Source organism: Pantherophis guttatus, chromosome 3, assembly GCF_059756535.1.
Source record: "Pantherophis guttatus breed Tessera chromosome 3, ASM5975653v1, whole genome shotgun sequence".
In the NCBI taxonomy this organism is placed as follows: Eukaryota; Metazoa; Chordata; class Lepidosauria; order Squamata; family Colubridae; genus Pantherophis; species Pantherophis guttatus.
The window spans coordinates 149,951,665-149,970,588 of NC_142065.1; positions in this window are offsets into that span (position 1 = coordinate 149,951,665).

Sequence of the window (18,924 nt, forward strand, 5' to 3'; positions counted from 1 at the left end):
CAGTTCAGTGGTTCGAATCCCTAGTGCCGCATAATGGGGTGAGCTCCGATTACTTGTCCCAGCTTCTGCCAACCTAGCAGTTCGAAAGCACATAAAAAATGCAAGTAGAAAAATAGGGATCACCTTTGGTGGGAAGGTAACAGCGCTCTGTGCGCCTTTGATGTTTAGTCATGCCGGCCACATGACCATGGAGACGTCTTCGGACAGCGCTGGCTCTTCAGCTTTAAAATGGAGATGAGCACCGCCCCCTAGAACGACTAGCACATATGTGCGAGGGGAACCTTTACCTTTACCTAAAGTGACATTTAGCAACCTAAGGTAGCAATATTTTTACACATAGTGTAAATAATAAATGTCCAGAGAAAAGACCAGTAAGTTGATATTTCATCTGATCATCTCTTTTCCATAACTTAGTCTAAGCATGTATTTATTTTATTTATTTATTAAATTTATATGTCGCCCATCGAGGTGAGTGTATGTCAAACATTTCAGTTTTTTGTTGGTAAATTGCACTTTTCTCACTCACTCCTTAATATTCTGACTGTTTAGGGAAGCCATGGACAGTTTATTTATTGACATTTTCACAGTAATCAATAATTCTCAAAATATGTTGCTTACAGCATTCATCTTTGTTGTCTGACATGATGAACCGTGACATAATGTCAGTGAATAAAAAGATACATTTTAGTAATACTAAAGCAATGCAGTGTTTTTAATAGAATCTCAAATATTCCTGTATGCCAAGAAAGCCTAGGAACGTATAATTTTTTAATTTTTAAAATCACAACAGGCTAGAAAAGAAACAAAGTGGTGTAGCTAACAAAGATTTGGACTTTGACCATGATGGCTAAGATTCACATCTATCGCAGCCAAGTTATTTAACGGGATCAAGGTTTTGCATCAGGAGTTGTCTACCTTTTTAATGTACTTTTCAGGATTGTTGCCAGGACTGCCATTCTCAGTTATTTCAGTGAAAGGGAGGACCAAGTAACAATACTAAAATAATCAGCATATATATTCCCATTCAGTCTGTGTTCACATGAAATGCTGAACTGAAAACTACCAAATCACAATTACTATTATGTGTCTTATGAAGTTAGTTTACCTAGTTAGCCTATAATTCAGTGTATGAAATATATGTGTACAAATTTAGAAAATTATGTCAATCAAGTATATCATAGTTCAGTTTTGTCACTGGTTTCATTTATGCAATCTCACTCAGAGTCCTTCGCCTCCTTTCTTGTATTGAAATTGGTCTCTATTTCTTTTGCTATCTATCTTCACTTTTTACAGCCCTTTACTGGCTTTGAAAAATCCATATGCATAATCCCAAAGGTGCTTTTTCAAAAGTCAACTGGATTTTGTTTTTCCTTGAAGATGTTTCACTTTTCATCCAAGATGCTTCTTCAGTTCTGACTGAATGATGGGGAATGGAAAGATTTATATTCCTTGCAGTCATCTGGTTGTTAGCACTCTCTCTGAGAGTCACTGAGGCCACTTGGAGATTTATTCGTGCCCTCAGGGTCACCTGAATAGGGTGAATAGTGCAAATGAGTATGAATGAATTATGAATTCTGCTCCTGAATTTTGTGGTAGCAAAGCTGTTGAGGTTGCATACTTTTTGATATTTTTGAAGTAAATGGCAAATGTAGGTCATTACACCTTTAGAAGAATGAACATCTATTTGTTGTTGTTAGTTGCAAAGTCGTGTCCGACCCATTGCGATCCCATGGACAATGTTCCTCCAGGCCTTCCTGTCCTCTACCATCCTCTGGAATCCATTTAAGATCACACCTACTGCTTTGGTAACTCTATCCAGCCACCTCATTCTCTGTCGTCCCCTTCTTCTTTTGCCCTCAATCTTTCCCAGCATTAGGCTCTTCTCTAGTGAGTCCTTCCTTCTCATTAGGTCGCCAAAGTATTTGAGTTTCATCTTCAGGATCTGGCCTTCTAAAGAGCAGTCAGGATTGATCTCCTCTAAGACTGACCGGTTTCAGTCTTGCAGTCCAAGGGACTCGCGGGAATCTTCTCCAGCACCATAGTTCAAAGGCCTTGCTTCTTTGGTGCTCAACCTTTCTTATGGTCCAACTTTCACAGCCATATATTGCAACTGGGAAAACCATGGCCTTGACTATATGCACTTTTGTTGGCAGGGTGATGTCTCTGCTTTTTAGTATGCTGTCTAGATTTGCCATAGCTTTCCTCCCCAGGAGCAAGCATCTTTTAATTTCTTGGCTACAGTCCCCATCTGCAATGATGAACATCCATTAAGATATCTCTTATTCCTGGTGTCTGCAGAAACAAGCCCATATTGCTCCTTAATTTTTCACTGGCCACATGTCTTGCACAAGTCTCATACACTTGGCAACTGTTTTATATTCATATTTATGGTATTGTGGTCCTTTTAAGAGCCAAACAGCAACACACACAAAATGCAACTCTGGGCTGGGACAGAATTTAGGAATTTGCCTTCATTGGGCACATTCAGTCCTGCTTAAGCTGACCACTTGCAGTTCTTCAGGGCCCTTTGCTAGCTCTATTTGGAGTGGGAAGGACTGAGGCTGGGAGTATTTGCATTCTCAACCTTTGCTCTCTAATGAGCTATGTCAGTTCCCCCATTCAAGATGCAAAACCTTCTTGCCTGCAGCTTTGAACAGAAATGGTTTTGAATACTAAGCTATTATGTAGTGGTAGTTGGTATTCTTTATCATAAGTACATAAAAGTTGGTTACTTTTCCAACAGCTCTAACAGAAGGGCTAATCCATACTTTGCACTACTCTGCAATTCCTCCATTTCAGAAAGAAATCGGGGCTGATTTATCAGGCTGAAGAAACATAGCAATTGTTCTTGTTACTGCTGAAACAGAAACAGAAGTTGTGGGAAATCCTACACCAAATTCTCTTCTTCCTCTTACTATGATCAGAGCTGGTATGGCAATCAGCTTGAAAGCAGCTTGAAAGCAGCTGGAAAGCTGTTGTTGTTGTTGTTGTTGTTTTAAAAAAAGTGGGTAGACCAGCTGGAGAGAGAAAGAGAGAGAGAGAGAGAGAGATGTACAATATTAATTATCCCATATTATGGAAGTGGGAAAGGGACTGGCATTTTTAATGGAACAGAGGAAAGGTAGACAGAGATTGCAGTTCACACTCAAAATTCTGCAGATGTGCACACTGGTTTCACATTGGGAGATTCCAAGGGACCTCAAACTGTGACAGGCTGAGTAAGCAAAATTTTAAAGTGTTTCATCATCCCTTGTCATGGAAAGAGTTGTCATCACAAAAAGAACATCTGCAAAACTTCTGTTTTTAAAGTAGATAATAATAATCATCCCGCAGCTCTGATTGATGGGACTTGATGGTCAAGTACATTTTGCCACAATCTCACTCACATTTCTATTTCTCATAAACTTTTCAAGAACTTAATAGATTATGCAGTACTTTATGATTATCAGCTACCTTGAGGGCAATTTTATATTATTAAATATTCCACGAAATATATCTTTTCTGACCTTCTTGAAAAAAAAAGGCATGAGGAAGGAAGACTGCAGGGAAAAGCAAGGAGCTATAAACTGTTGTTATTAAAGTTACATGAACCACCATCACTTCTTATATGACCATTTAGAATGACCACTAATGAGGCAGTTTGGGGACCAGACTTTGATTTCTTATTTTTTGGATAAAATTTAAAATGTTAGTTCTGGTGTTTGATCATTAGAAGCTATATAAGCATGAGCTATAGATTAGAAGCTATATAAGCATGAGGCCTATTTGAATAAGGATCTACTCAAATGGTGCGGTCATCAGAAGTGGGCCCTTAAAGATTTATACAGTCATCAGAATAAAAGAAAGATTTAATGATATAGTGGACATTTTCTATACCAACAGACTGTGCAATAATCCGGAAAATTTTCAAATGTGCAGAAATGGACAAACTTACTTTAGAACTGAATAATAAGGAAGACTCGGAATATTACTTAACTTGGGAAAATTGGTATCAATGGATATAAATTGAAAATAAGGAATGTATAGAATAAAATAAGTTACAAAATATGTTTAAATATGTCGATTAAGTAGGAATATGCGGGAATAGATGAACAAAGTTAAGAATTTACATACTGTCAGAATGACAATGAATTGTATAATTATTACGGATGTATTTTTGTTATAGATGTATTTTAACTTGTATTTTTGGATTTTAAATGTTAATAAAGGTTTATATATATATAAAAAGAAAGATTTAATGAATGAATGGGCTGCACAAATTGTTTTTATATATTTTCCCACCACCTACCCTCCACCTTAAAATCTGTCTCTCATGCATCTATCTGAGGGGATAGAACAAGACATTAATAATTTTTTCCCCAATGGAAGTGTACAGTGTTTTCCAGTGGAAATATACAGTGGCTTATATCCGGATGAGAACTTGAGGAGTCATGAATTTTAATGGTTTGGAAGGGGGCGTTTAATACATTTGAAGTGGCCAAATGTCTTAATTTCTGCCCCTGCTGCATATTGTTGTTGAATATTGATTATTCATTGATACTGCCTGGTTTGTTCTGAAAATATTTGTGTCCCTCTGAGATCTTTGCCTGGGGTGAGGAATTGCCAGCCTTCCCTCTCATTGCTACTGCTGAGATGATGGCAACTATCGAAGCCAGCTGGAATCACAGAACCAATTTACAAAGATTACACAAAGATGCCCTTTTCAGATGACTGACCTGCCAAAGGCCCTGAATGTTTTGGCCAAACTGGAACTATTGGAAGGCATGGAAATGCTTTCACTTTCCAAGGTCAGTTTGTCAGGCATGCAGGAAAAAAGACTTCTCTTTATAGCTCCCAAGAGCTATAAAATGTGTTTCTTTAAAAGCTGCCCTTAAATACTACTATTTGTGCTTTTAGGAAAGAAGTCAAGATTTGCTTTTCTTAGCCAGGGATTTTCTATTCGTTAACTTTGATTTCAGCTGTTTTTATCAAATTTGAACTGTTGATTTCTTCCTATTAGCCCCTTGAGTGCCCTCTGGGCAGAAAGGCAAATACAAACAGTAATACTGTTATTTATTTATTATTGCATAGAATATTAGTTATTTTGGACTGAGTACAAATCTGTGAATATAATTTTTTTAAAAAAACACAGAAAAATAAATGTCAATTTATATAATGGTAGGGTAGCCAGTAATCTGAAACAGCTTTGTGTCTTTGAGGGGAAACACTGGGAAACTTCAAATGAGGTTATTTAGATTTTTAAAATGCTGCAGAGTATATGCAAACAAGCATCAAACCATTCACAAGACTAGTTGCCATAAATATACCATACCTATCCATCAGTAGAGAGGAAATTTAATTTTGCCAGTGTTCTTGGGACAATAGAGGCTTGTTAGTGGTGCAATATGTAAGTGGAGTGAGGAGATCCAAACTTTTCAACCTCTTTTTGGAAAAGGGTTTAAGGACAACAGGGGAACTAGAATCAGTATGAAGTAATGTTAAAGGGTTGGTCTAGACTAGAGACTGGGGGAATCTAGGTTCTCTATTCTCATCACAGAAGTTCAATGAGTGCTTCAGGGCTATTCATTGTCTCTCACAGCAACTTACTCTATTAAACAGGTGTCAAACTTGATCGCGTCACATGACGTATCGCGACATATTGTGATATTTTTTGCCCTTGCGGAGCCGGGTGAGAGTGACTTGCATGTGACACATCCGGCCCACAGACCGCCAGTTTGACAGCCTTGCTCTATTGGATAATTGTTGGCAGGGAGAATGTAGAATTAAGGAAACAAAATGTATACCACCATTGAGTTCATGAATGAAAAGCTGGGTGTAAATCAAATAATATTAGAGCTGTGTTTCTCAGCCTTGGCAACTTGAAAATGTGTGGACTTCAAATCCCAAAATTCCTCAGCCAACTTTGCTGGCTGAGGAATTCTGGGAGTTGAAATCTACACATTTTCAAGCTGCCACAATTGAGAAACACTTATTAGCGGGCAGGTCTTGAATCCAAATTTCTGCTGTGTAAAAGCATAGCATATATAGTGATTAAGATACCAGCTAGAAAGCAGGAAATTCGGTGAATTCAAGCTTCACCTAAGCCAGGGATGTCAAACTCAATTTCATTGAGGGCTGCATCGGAGTTGTGTTTGACCCCAGGGGTGGTGGATGTGACTCCGGGCGGTGAACAGCCAGAAGTAAAAAACATCAAATACAAAATATAAAAACAATTTAAAGATGAATTAAACAATTTGGCCCGACAATTAAAATCCCCCATTAAAATCCAAATAAAAATACACAATTTGAGAGATTAGGCCAGCCTGACTTGATGAAATAAAAACATTTTGAGGGCCCGACGGAAAGTACATATGTCCGGAATCGTCCATATCTCCGGGGGAGCTCGTTCCAGAGGGCAGGTGCTCCCACAGAGAAAGCTCTCCCCCTGGGGGCCGCCAGTCGGCATTGTTTGGCCGATGGCACCCGGAGGAGTCCCTCTCTGTGGGAGCGTACTGGCCGGTGGGAGGCTCTCGGTGGCAGAAGGCGAGCCCATAAATATCCTGGCCCTAAGCCATGGAGCGCTCTAAAGGTGGTCACCAACACCTTGAATCGCACCCTGAGGACCACCGGGAGCCAGTGCAGCTCACGCAGGAGAGGTGTTACATGGGAGCGCCATGATGCTCCCATAATCACCCGTGCGGCCACATTCTGGACCAGTTGGAGCCTCCGGGTGCTCTTCAAGGGGAGCCCCATGTAGAGAGCATTGCAGTAGTCCAGGCAGGAAGTGACGAGGGAATGAGTGACCTTGCCTATGATTACCTATGATTCAAATACAGTTATGGAAAAGAATATAATCTGCAGCTGAACATTTGCTTGTATGACCTTATAATTACATTTAGCAGAGGTGAAGAAGCTTCACAAAACTCTGGAAATATTCACTTCCCCTATTTTTACATGCACTGTTTTAAATTTTGGCCACATCTGAATGTTTTTTAGTTATTCCTGGGACTTTAGGCAGGCTAAAAATCTAGAGAGGGAAAAATGCTGCATTATTATGGTTTGATATCTTGAGTTTCTTAACTTATAAAATTTAAATATTGATTTAAGAAGCACTCAGCACCAGAATGTAAGGAAATATCCTGCAGTCCAAAAGCCTGATATTATTGCATGCAGCCTAGAGAGAATTGACACAGAAAGAGGCACCAGGCAATTTACTGTGAAACCATTACATTCCTATGAATCAGAGAATTTAATTCTGGCTTTATCATCCAGGGGCATCATTGCCAGATATTCTCTCTCCTTCTCCTAACCTAAAAAGCACTTACAGCATACTTCTCAAAAGATTCAAAGCCTTAACAAATGCTTTAGAAGAAACAGCTGCTTATCACCTTTGAAGTCAGATTCTTGACAGTTGTACCGTTTAATTAAACACACACATGTGTTTGCACGCATTGGTGTGCTCATTCATACACATGCCTGAAAACATAAACAATGATTTCCCCTTTGCCAGCGCATTTGAGACAGTGCTGGATTATAATGAGATGCTCATGGAGACTGCCAACTCCAACAGACCGCTTGTAAGCATGTGCTCACAATCCCATCTTGTTCACAGTGGAGCAGAAAGAACTATTAGCATGAGGAGAAGATTTAGTGCAGGGAATTATTTTCCCCTGGCTATATGGATACTTCATGTTATATGTTCTGCTTGTTTGGGAATTAGATAGGCTACTTCCACTGGGGGAAGATGATGATATGGCTGACCTCAGACTATTGAATTTTCAAAGTTTTGTTTAACTTCCCCCGACCCCTTAAGAGTAGTGTGGAATAGCAAGAAAGAATGTAATTTTAGCAGCATAACCGTCTATTATTATAAATGTGTTACCAGTACAGAACAATGTGACTGATAAAACCCGCCAAAAGTGTTATTTTTAACACTGGAAATATATCTTCACTTGAAGCTTGTACTGCTGGAACTGTCACTAGAATAAGTGCTTTTTGCTTTTTTATAAATCTTTTTTGATTTATAAATCAAAAAAGGGGGGGTAGAGAGAAAGCACAATGGTAAAGAGAAGGAAGATCAAATAGGCAGGCAAAAAAGAAATGAAAATTGAATAATAATGTGATGTAATAGCAGGCAGTGTTGGAAAAACAAGGGCTAAAACTGATAGTAAAACTTATAAAACAACCCTCTGCATGTTTGCGGTTCTAGTGAATCAAATTTTCTCAATCCGCATACTATACTATTATAGCTCACAATTTATAGAATGAATTTCAATAATTCCTAACACTTGACAGACAATATCACACTAATTCTAACAGCAGCTTTGAAAAGTAGGCCTATATTTGCTCTAGCAGAAAGCTATACTCGATTGAGGAACACAATTGAGCCTAACATTTTCATTGCTAAGGCAGTTGTTAAGTGAATTTTGTTCCAATTTGCAACAATTTTGCCACAGTTGTTAAGCAGGTCACTGTAGTTGTTACGTAAATCAAAATTCATTAAGCAAATCTGGCTTCCCCCATTGATTTTGCTTGTCAGAAGCCAGCTGGAAAGGTTACAAATGCTGAATCACATGACTCCAATACATGCCAGTTGCCAAATGCCCAGATTTTGATCATGTGACCATGGGGATGCTGCAGTGGTCATAAGTGTGAAAAATGGCCATAAGTCACTTATTTCAGTGCTGTTGTAACTTCGAACGGTCACTAAACAAATACTTGTAAGTCGAGGGCTACCTGTAGTTGAAAGAACTACAGTTTATTAGAGCCATTAGATTTATTCATAGGAGAGAATGATTGAATTTGATAGTCTGCCTTTCCTCCAAGAAATTCAGATGATATCTATGAACCTTTCCTGCTCCTCTTCTATTTTGATCCTCACAGCAAGTTATCCCATAAGGTAGATCCGACTGAGAGGTGGCTCTGCCCCAAAATCAGTAAGCCAATAAGGTCCCTTTTGTACAAACTACTAACCATGGGTGAATAGCACTTCAATAGACACATTGAGAGGACTTGAATGGACAGTGTTGGCCTCAGCTCCCCCCTTTCTTGGCATGGAGGCAGCCTGGATGTATGCATTCCTTCTCTGCTTCAAAAATGGGGTCTCCTGACTAGATTCACCACAAGCTTGGCTGCTTTAGCTACTCTGCTGCATTTTAATTCAATATAATCAATGTTTGCACCCCACTAGTCGCTGTATGGAGCTACTATCACACGCATATAGGCGCCAGTCATTGGTCTTTGTCCTCCATGGTCATTTTCAGGATATCTGCATCTGAGGGGAAAAACAGGCCTAAGAAACTTTAATGCCACCGTGTTTTGTGAGACTGGTCTCAATGCATTTTATGGGCTTTCATCAGTTCCTATCTACATATGCAATTACATAAGAGTGGATCAGAAAGGGACTTCCTTTTTCTTCTTCCAAGGGACCAGTGAGATGTTGTATTTATCAGAGAAAAAAGCAGGTGACTTTGATGGACATTAGAATAGAATAGAATAGAATAGAATAGAATAGAATAGAATAGAATAGAATAGAATAGAATAGAATAGAATAATAGAATTCTTTATTAGCCAAGTGTGATTGGACACACAAGGAATTTGTCTTTGGTGCATATGCTCTCCATGTACATAAGGAGAATAAAATACCTTCATCAAGAATAAAAAGATAAAACACTTAGTGATAGTCAAGGTTACTAATAAGCTATCAAATCGTACTAGGAAACAAATAAAAACAATATAAATTGAAAGATACAAGCAACATGGTTATAGTAATAAGTGGGAAGAGATAGATAGGAAGAGAAGAATAATAGTAATAGTAACAGTAAATTATTTGACAGTGTTGTAGGAATTAGTTGTTAAGCAGAGTGATGGCATTTGGGGAAAAACTGTCATTGTGTCTAGTTGTTCTGATGTGCAGTGCCCTATAGCGTCATTTTGGGGGTAGAAGTTGAAACAATTTATGTCCAGGATATGAGGGGTCTGTAGATATTTTCACAGCCCTCTTTTTGACTCATGCAGTATACAGGTCCTCAATGGAATGCAGGTTGGTAGCAATTGTTTTTTCTGCAATTCTTTTTATGAGCCAGATCCTTGCTCATAATGATGAGGTAAAAAGCATGACTCAGGCCCAAAACAATCTGAGGGGAGGAGGAAATGACTCAGATACTTCCTTAGTTTCACAGGAGTTTAAGAGGCTGGGGGGAAGTAAAGCAGAGTCTTGAAAGATTTATATCAGCCCCATAGTGTAGACCAGACCAAGACACAGCATCCAAGGAAGCTTAAAACTACTTTTATTAAGATGGACTATTATAACAGAATCTTGCATTTCAGTTTCTGCTTGATTGCTCTAAGGTCTGGCTTATCTTCATCAAGGTCATCTTTTTTTACTCTCTACTATCTTTTCTATTTAAACAGGCTCATCAGTGGACCAATGAAAGATGAAGTTTTCCTTATACTACCGATACTAAGTCCCTCCTTCTAACCCAAGTGACAGGAAGAATGGCAAATCAATTTGTGGCCCTGAATTTAATTTTTGATAGCTCATTAATGGATGTGCCAAATGGGACAGTGCCAAGTATGAAAGAAGGGAGGGTATCAATTGTACAAGAGGTCTATCGTTGCAACCACAAAAGAAAAGCAATTAAAAGTAGCTTTCCCATCGCTGGTGAAAAGGCTAAAGAAGTAATGAAAATATGGGCTAGCTGGCCACCATCTAGACCAGAAGTGTGTAACCTTCGCATCTTTAAGACTTCTGGCCTTGCAACTTTAAGGCCATAGGGAATTCTGAGAGTTGAAGTCCACAGATCTTAAAGTTACCGGAATTGGGCACAACTGATCTAGATAAAACTGGACAGCAATGGATTAAATTGGTTTTAGTTTAAGCCAGTTTCAACATAGGAGACAAGCATCTTAAAGCTGCCTTATATACGAGCCCTAGAACAACTTTGTTCAGGCAATTCAGATTTAATTCAGAAATTTGTATGAACATACATTTGCTGGTATTGCCTAGTTGATAGCTCCTTCCTAATTAAAACACACCAGCACCACAGCAGCTGTTCCTGTGAAAATATTTTGTAACTTGTTATCTTCGGCCCTCATCAAATCCTGCATGTAGTGAATGTAAGTTAACTGTTAATCAACCCCTTGTTGTCATATTTATTCATTTCAAGAACATACATCACCAACTCCCCTAGCCATTTTTTCAAACTTTACCACCTTACAAGTTGTGTCAGGTTTGAGAGAGAGCCCCTCAGGAGAAATGGGGGAAACTCCAAAGAAAAAAAAATTTTTTTTCGTTTCTAGATGTTGGCTGGCAGGTTTTTAAATTTTACAACCACAGCTGCTGAAAAGCAGTATTAAATCACGTTGAGACATTTTTTATTTATGTATGCCGAAAACAGCTGAAATGCAACAAACCTTGGCAAATTATTAAGTATTGTTTTGCCTGCTGACTTGCTGTCTTATGTGGGGCAGAAGAAGTGAATTGGGAAATATTTGTTTGACCCTGAAATCTTCCAGGAATATATAGATAAACCTGGCAACACAAGATCCTTCTTTAATTTGCTTTTATCATGCAAAATTAATATATTTATGTTTTGAGAAGTTCTTGCTTTAAAAAAAAATTAAGAACGTCAGGGTAGTGACTGATAATGGATTTCTTTCATTATTATTGCCGCATATAATCATCTTTTATTTCATCGCTGTAGACTATTTTTATTACACAGATTGTTTTGCATGTGTGGTGAGAGAGTTATAGCCTGGCATACTGAGAACTGGAAAGGAAAGCATTTCTTACATTCATTTATGACAAGCCTGAGACAGATTTAGCTGGCAAAATGGAATGTAAGACACTTTCTACCAACCTTGAAACCATTTCTTAAGTTCCCCAGAAATTACACTACAAAGAAAACATTCAAACATTTTTGTCCCAAAGGTGTTTTTTCAAAAGGCAACTGGACTTTGTTTTTCCTTGAAGTCGTTTTGCTTCTCATCCAAGAAGTTTCTTCGGTTCTGACTGAATGGTTGGGAATGGAAGGATTTGTACTCCTTGCAGACAGCTGGTCATTTGCATTCTTTTAGAGGGCTGTTGAGGCCACTTGAAGGTTTATCTGTGCCCTCACCTGAATAGTGCAAATTGGTGTGGAACCTCCAAGTGACCTCAACAACCAGATGACTGCAAGCAATATAAATCCTGCCATTCTCCACCATTCAGTCAGAACTGAAGAAGCTTCTTGGATGAGAAGCGAAGGGTCTTCAAGGAAAAATAAAGTCCAGTTGCCTTTTGAAAAAGCACCTTTGGGACAACCATGACCTGGATGACTGAGAATCTCCATAGACATTGAAACATTTTGGCTAACACAAATAACAGTTATAGAAAACTTTGCTTAGACACCACCTACCAAATAGCAGTCCCAAATATTAAATAACAGGAAAAGGAATCATGAAAAATCATGGATGGTAAAGAATATCACCATCCCATTGCTGCATCCCTTCTTAGCTGCAAGCAAATTGTGCAGTGCCCAGCCTTTATCCATACAGGCATAGCCTTTGGTATAAAAATAAATTGTGTGCTCCTCTACATCTTTTTTGAACATATGTTCAAAATAGTGTTCCTAAAGTAGGCAAAAATTTAGTATGCAGGGTTGAAGCAAGAAGGATTAGTGGGCTTGAAAAAACCATAAGATGTGTACTGATGCAAAAGATCTGCAGTGGGAAACACAAATCGACACTTAAACTATTCAGTGGTCATAAATAATGTCTTGAGCGTTAGATACAGATTTTTTTTTAAAATTAGAAATGGGGAGGGAGTATAGAGTATTTTATTTTATATTTATCAATCAATCAATCAATCAATCAAATTTATATAGCTCCCCATCTCCCCGGAAGTGACCCTGAAAGAAAGCATTGATTGGAACACTACAATATTTGTAAGCCCTTCACACCAGGGGTGAAATGTAAAATTTGTTACTACCGGTTCTGTGGATGTGGCTTGGTGGGGGAGGGGGGTAATGTGACTGGGTGGGTGTGGCCAACTTTTTTTAAAAAAAAAACCTTTTCAAAGCATTTTTTCTAGTGCTTTGAAAAGCCTCTCTGCCAATCAGGAACTCAGTTGGGATGTCAGAGAGGCTCTTTAAAAAATGCCTCTCTGCCGATCAGGGAACTCAGCTGAGATCGTCAGAGACTTTTCAAAGCATTTTTTTAACCACCTCTTCAGCCAAGAGGTTGCAGAAAAAAATGCTTTGAAAAGCCTCTGATGATCCCAGCTGAGCCGCCTGATCATCAGAGGCTTTTTTTTTAAACTTTTAAAAGCATTTTTTTCATCGGGAGAGGTTGTAGAAAAAATGCTTTTAAAAGTAAAAAAAAAAAGCCTCTGATGATCGTGCAGCTCAGCTGGGCATGGGGGGGAGGAGGCACAGGGATTTTTGCTACCGGTTCTCCGAACCACCCGCAGCCATCGCTACCAGATCGGGCAATCCGGTCAGAACCAGGAGCATTTCACCCCAGCTTCACACACACATTCCTCAATCCGAGCTTGGTGATGAGCAGCAAAAGAAGATTATGTTCTGGAATACAGTGAGTGTACTCAACTTACAACCATTCATTTAGTGACCATTCAAAATTACAACAGCATTGAAGAAAGTGATTTACGACCATTTTTCAGATGATAGTTGCTGCATACCTGTGGTCACGTGATCAAAATTTGGTAGCTTGGCAACTGGTTCATATATATGATGGTTGCAGTGTCCCAAGGTCATGTGATTCCCTTTTGCGACCGTCTGACGAGCAAAGTCAATGGGAAAGCCAGATTTACTTAACAACTGTGTTAATAAATTGCGACCGTCTGACGAGCAAAGTCAATGGGGAAGCCAGATTCACTTAACAACCGTGTTAGTAAGTTAACCAGTACAATGATTCACTTAACTGTGGCAAGAAAGGTTATAAAATGAGGCAAAACTCAGTAATTTAGCAACTGGCTTAGTAACCGAAATGTTGAGCCCAATTGTGGTCATAAATTGAGGAGTACCTGGTATAACTCACATCTATATTCTGGAACTCAGTTGTATAATCAAATAAAAAAATACCTGAATATTTAAAGAGAAAAGTCTGCAAGCTTTTCTGTGGACATTTTCTCAAAGACATCTCAGGCAGGTTTTTAATAACATCTTATGAATAAAATGTCAAGAACAGATCTGGTCAGGAAGCAAAGTGATGATATATTTATAGCTTCCTCTGTCTCATTTTCTCACCTACAATGAACCCTGAGAGCCTACCCGAGAAGTAATCTGATTAAACTAATCTTATTTAGAATTTCGTGTGCATTTTATTATATCAACTCTTGTTTGTATCTGACTCTCTAAAAAGGGAAATTTGGACATGATATTTTATGTGCAGGAGATTTTTTTACTCACAACAACCATGCAAAATCTAGCAACATTATATATGTTTGAGTCTATATTGTGCGTTTACACTGTCCAGAATTATATGCCACCCTTCTCCAGAGTGGTTCCTTCTAATGGGTAGGCCTATATTTCCATTATCCTCCACTAGCGTAGCAAAAACTTCTGTACACAGTTTCGTTGCTAAATGGAAATTGCCAAAGCTGGTAGGCCTAAAATTAGATGTGCCAGCTGTGTCTTGGTTTGCAGGCATAAGCATGCATTCAATATCTTGGAAAGAATCTTGTGCTGAAATTACTAAAAAAAAAAAAGTGTTACATGTGAAATGCAAATAAAACGCATAGTTTTAAAAGTTACAGTATATACTTCAGCTGAATCTCTAGTAATGAGTTCTCCCTTTCCCCAAATTCACTGCTGTTGTCACCACAATTATTAGCAATTCTTTCATTCATATGTAAGCTGGAATCATAATATTTAAACAACATTGCCTTCTCTGAATGCTGTACTAAACATCGTTCAACAACCTGCTGCCTTCCATTGCTATAGTGGCTAAAGGGTCTAAAAGTTAAAAATCCAGTGTTTTTGGAGGGCATCAGATTGGGAAAGAAGGTTGGATAGCTTGCTCTTTGTATGGCCATGACAGCTAACTAGAGAGAGAAGTTCTGGAGTCATTATGGTTATTGCAACAGCATTTTACCTACACGTTTCTGAAATTCGATATTGCAGCTCACCCATCAATTGTTCCCACCTATCAGGGAACAACTGAGAGAAGAAAGGAATAGAATCCACCAGTCCTTAACATCAACTTTGTTTTCAGGCTACCAACTACACTTGGCTATGCCTCATCATCATCCTCTTTTAACAACCCCATAATCCCTTGTGGGGTGGAGTCTGGGCAACTGAATGGAGATGAGTGTTTACTGGCCAGATGTCCTTCCTGTCACCAATGCAGAGTTTTTTCAGCAGATATATTCTCAGTGTGCTCAGAGAGAGAAATATCTGCCTCTACCTAGGATCGAACTCACAGCCTCCTGATTGTGAGGCAAGAGCTCCCCCTCTAGGCCACCACACCACTCAATTACACTTGGCTATGCATGGCACTTAAAAAATATGTGGGACAAGAACAAGACAATGAATGAAACCAAGAAAATCTAAATTTGATGTACATTAAAATATAATTAAAATCTATTTTAATATAGTCACTAGTATTATTCACCATGCACTTAATTGTTTTTTCCTTTCTGGATTATGGGCAAATTTGAGCAGAATCTTCAGAACCATTCTAGAGCTCTTTCTCAAGATCTGAGACCCTGAGGCCTCCCATTATCTATCTCCCTACAGTAGGGGTGCATCCTTCAGTTTGAATATTCAGTGAACTATTTAGAGTTTTTTTTAAAAAATGTAAGCGAACTAGTATACCACATTTTTTTCAACCAAATTATTAATAAATCTAGAAAGCCACCCAAAATAATTATATAACCCATTTTATTCCTGGTCAAATAAACCAACTTTGTAGTCCTTTTTTCTTCCACGCAGGGCAATCTTGCTCTTATTCAGACAGTTGTTGATCCTTGTTACAGAATTATTTACAGTCTCTTTTGTAAATCCAACAAATGGGAATTATTCCAATTGTTCTCTGGGATTATCACTTTTATTTCCTTCTGATTTTTTTTAAAAAAACTCATTCAGTTTTATCTTTAGATGTGGTGACAAATTCTTATTCAGAGTCTCATTCATATTCTTCTCAAGTAAATTTTGCTGCATATCTTGTTCTTTAATATCTTCATCTGGGAACAAGCTGTTCTCAAGGAGACACACCATAACTGGCATGATTGAATCAAATTCATCACAAAGGTCCCTGCGCAATGAGTGCACATTTCCTCAAAGAGGTCTCTAAATGGCATTACAAGATACTTGCCTTATATCTCCAATCTCAAAACATGTTCCCCACAAGCTATACATTTACTTTTTTAAAAAATAATAATTTTGAAGTCTTAATATTCAAAGTCCAAAACTCCAGCATTTTCTAAACCCTTAAAACTAACCAAAACCTTGGCTCGCTTTTTGTGGTTTATTTAAAATTCTTAAAAATTATAAAAAATAATTTTTCATATTGAGGATTGAAGGCTCTTGCCTGATATTTCTAGTCTTGCCGTTCTGCAGGTGTCTTAACTGCTTTGAAGCCGTTAATAGGCAATTTTCAAAAATAGTTAGCAAGGGAAGTGTAGAGACTTAGTGTCCTTTGAAAGACTCCATTTTCAGCTGGAGCAAATATAGCAAATTTCCTCATCTCCCGATTTCCTGCCTCCTCCAGAAACCAGGTTTCTCTACCTGAAAGTCAATCGTAAGGAGAAACAGCTTCGGCAATCTTGTGTCTCTCTCCTTATCCAGAGAGTATTGTAAGAACTCCCTTGTAAATGCTGTAGATATTTGGCCTGCATATCGGCAGAGTTGTCTTTAGTCCACTATATTCCCCCCAAAATGGCCTTTCACCATTATTAACTGATTGTGCTCTCCAAGTATCCTTGAGTCAGCAGAAAACCATACGGTGGGGGGGGGGATTCTGTCCCCATCAGTGTGCACCTACTGCCTTTATTTCAAGCATCATCCTTGACCTAAAGTTCCTCCAAGGTAATTGGTGGCAAAGCCTAACAAACTTTGCACGACTTGAAGCTGCCCGATGGGGAAAATACTACTTTAATATAGTTACAGCTATGGATGGCTTAATCTGGTTACATGCATCAGCTGGAACTGAGATGAAGACAATGTCACAGGGACAAAGCAGAAAAAGGATGTTGTCAGGCCATGCTTGTGTTTTTGTGGTGTGCAGATGGGAAGAGAATCATATCCTGTGTGTCCTTGGCTTTATGCCATCTGTCCTGAATTACTTCTAATATCAAATGATAGGCAAAACTCCTGCTTGTTCAATTTGGGTCAACAGTAATGAGTAATATAAACAATGTTTTTAACATGTGTCTTTTTTCCATTTTAAATGTGCTCGTATATTGATGCATCTGTACGTTCACAATCCCACCCACACATTTTTCATCACGTGCCCCTTACACACAGTAGTTTCCCTCCTCTCACCACCCGTGAAGAGCTGTTTGTAAGCTGTTACTCTCCTCCTAAACAAATTAACTGGGGAACAAGGGAAAACTTTTGGATTTGGAAGAGGGACAATTGCATTAAAGTCTTGCAAGAAGCAATAAAAAGAGCTCAAGACAGAAGATACTTATCAAACAAAAGGCTACTTAAGCAGGTGGTCTGATCTTGCAGTTCACAACAACTAATGAGAGTTTCAGTAAAAGAAGTTAAAGCTAAAGTTTTTTTTTTCCACACTCTATAAAGCAGCTGGTTTTGTAATTCATGTCGTTTCATGATAATCAACAAGAATCTCAGCAAATTAACCTTTGTATATGCATCTAAAATGCGACATATTTTTAATTTGCATTATTTGATAACCATCAATGAAGATTTCAGGAGATAGTAAAGACTGTAACATTATCACAATTGGGTGCAATTGCCTACAAAGTTAGCTTTAGTTTGGTATATATAGATCTTTGGTTTTACATTGTAGTAAAAGAATTTGTGATAGAGATGACACTCAGTTTGTAATGAAGTAGGGTTCTTTTTATACTAAAGCAATATCACAGCTTGGCAGTCCACATAGCTTCTTGCTAGAGGGTTCATATTTTTATTGTTAGACATGGATTAATTATTTCCAGCTTCAATTATTTCAGCTAGACTATTTTCAGTCCAGGCTTTGAACTATTCAGTTTGTTAAGGAATATCATTGGAACAGTAGTAATAGAATGTGTTAAAGGATAGATATTCCATTTAAAAATGATAGAATGTAAACATTTTATATTTTTTAAAACATACAGTAAATGAATATTGCTATTGTGATACACAATAGTGGTTAGAGTGCAGTACTGCAGGCTACTTCTGCTGTCTGCCGGCTGCCTGATATTTGACAATTCAAATCTCACCAGGCTCAAGGTTGACTCAGCCTTCCATCATTCCTAAGTCGGTAAATTGAGGACCCAGATTGTTGGGGGCAATATGCTGATTCTGTAAACTACTTAGAGAGGGCTGTAAAGCACTGTAAAGCAGTATATAAGTCTAAGTGCTATTGCTATTTGCTGCTAGTTTTAAAAATATGTATGATCCTATGACTTACTCTTTTATTGATAATTTATTTTAGATTATATGAAAAGTCCAGGTACTGATGGGTTGGAAGTTGATTGGCAGGAAGTAGTTATTTCTTGGAATTTGCAAAGTGGAGCATACAAAAATTGTCAATAAAAAGAATGGATAAATTTCTGAGACTTCCAACAAAACACAACTGATTTCCACTTTAGTTTCAATTGTTGTAGCCCTTACATTTGTTACTTGAATGAAGGTGTGTCTAAAGGGGATGTGAGACTAATCATGCATAATTAGCTTTATGAGGTCCTGGAACCTAGATCATAAAAGATTCCAGGATCTGGGAAAGTCTTCACACACAAAGTACAAAAGGGAATATAGCTTCTAGTTTACATTATTGAAG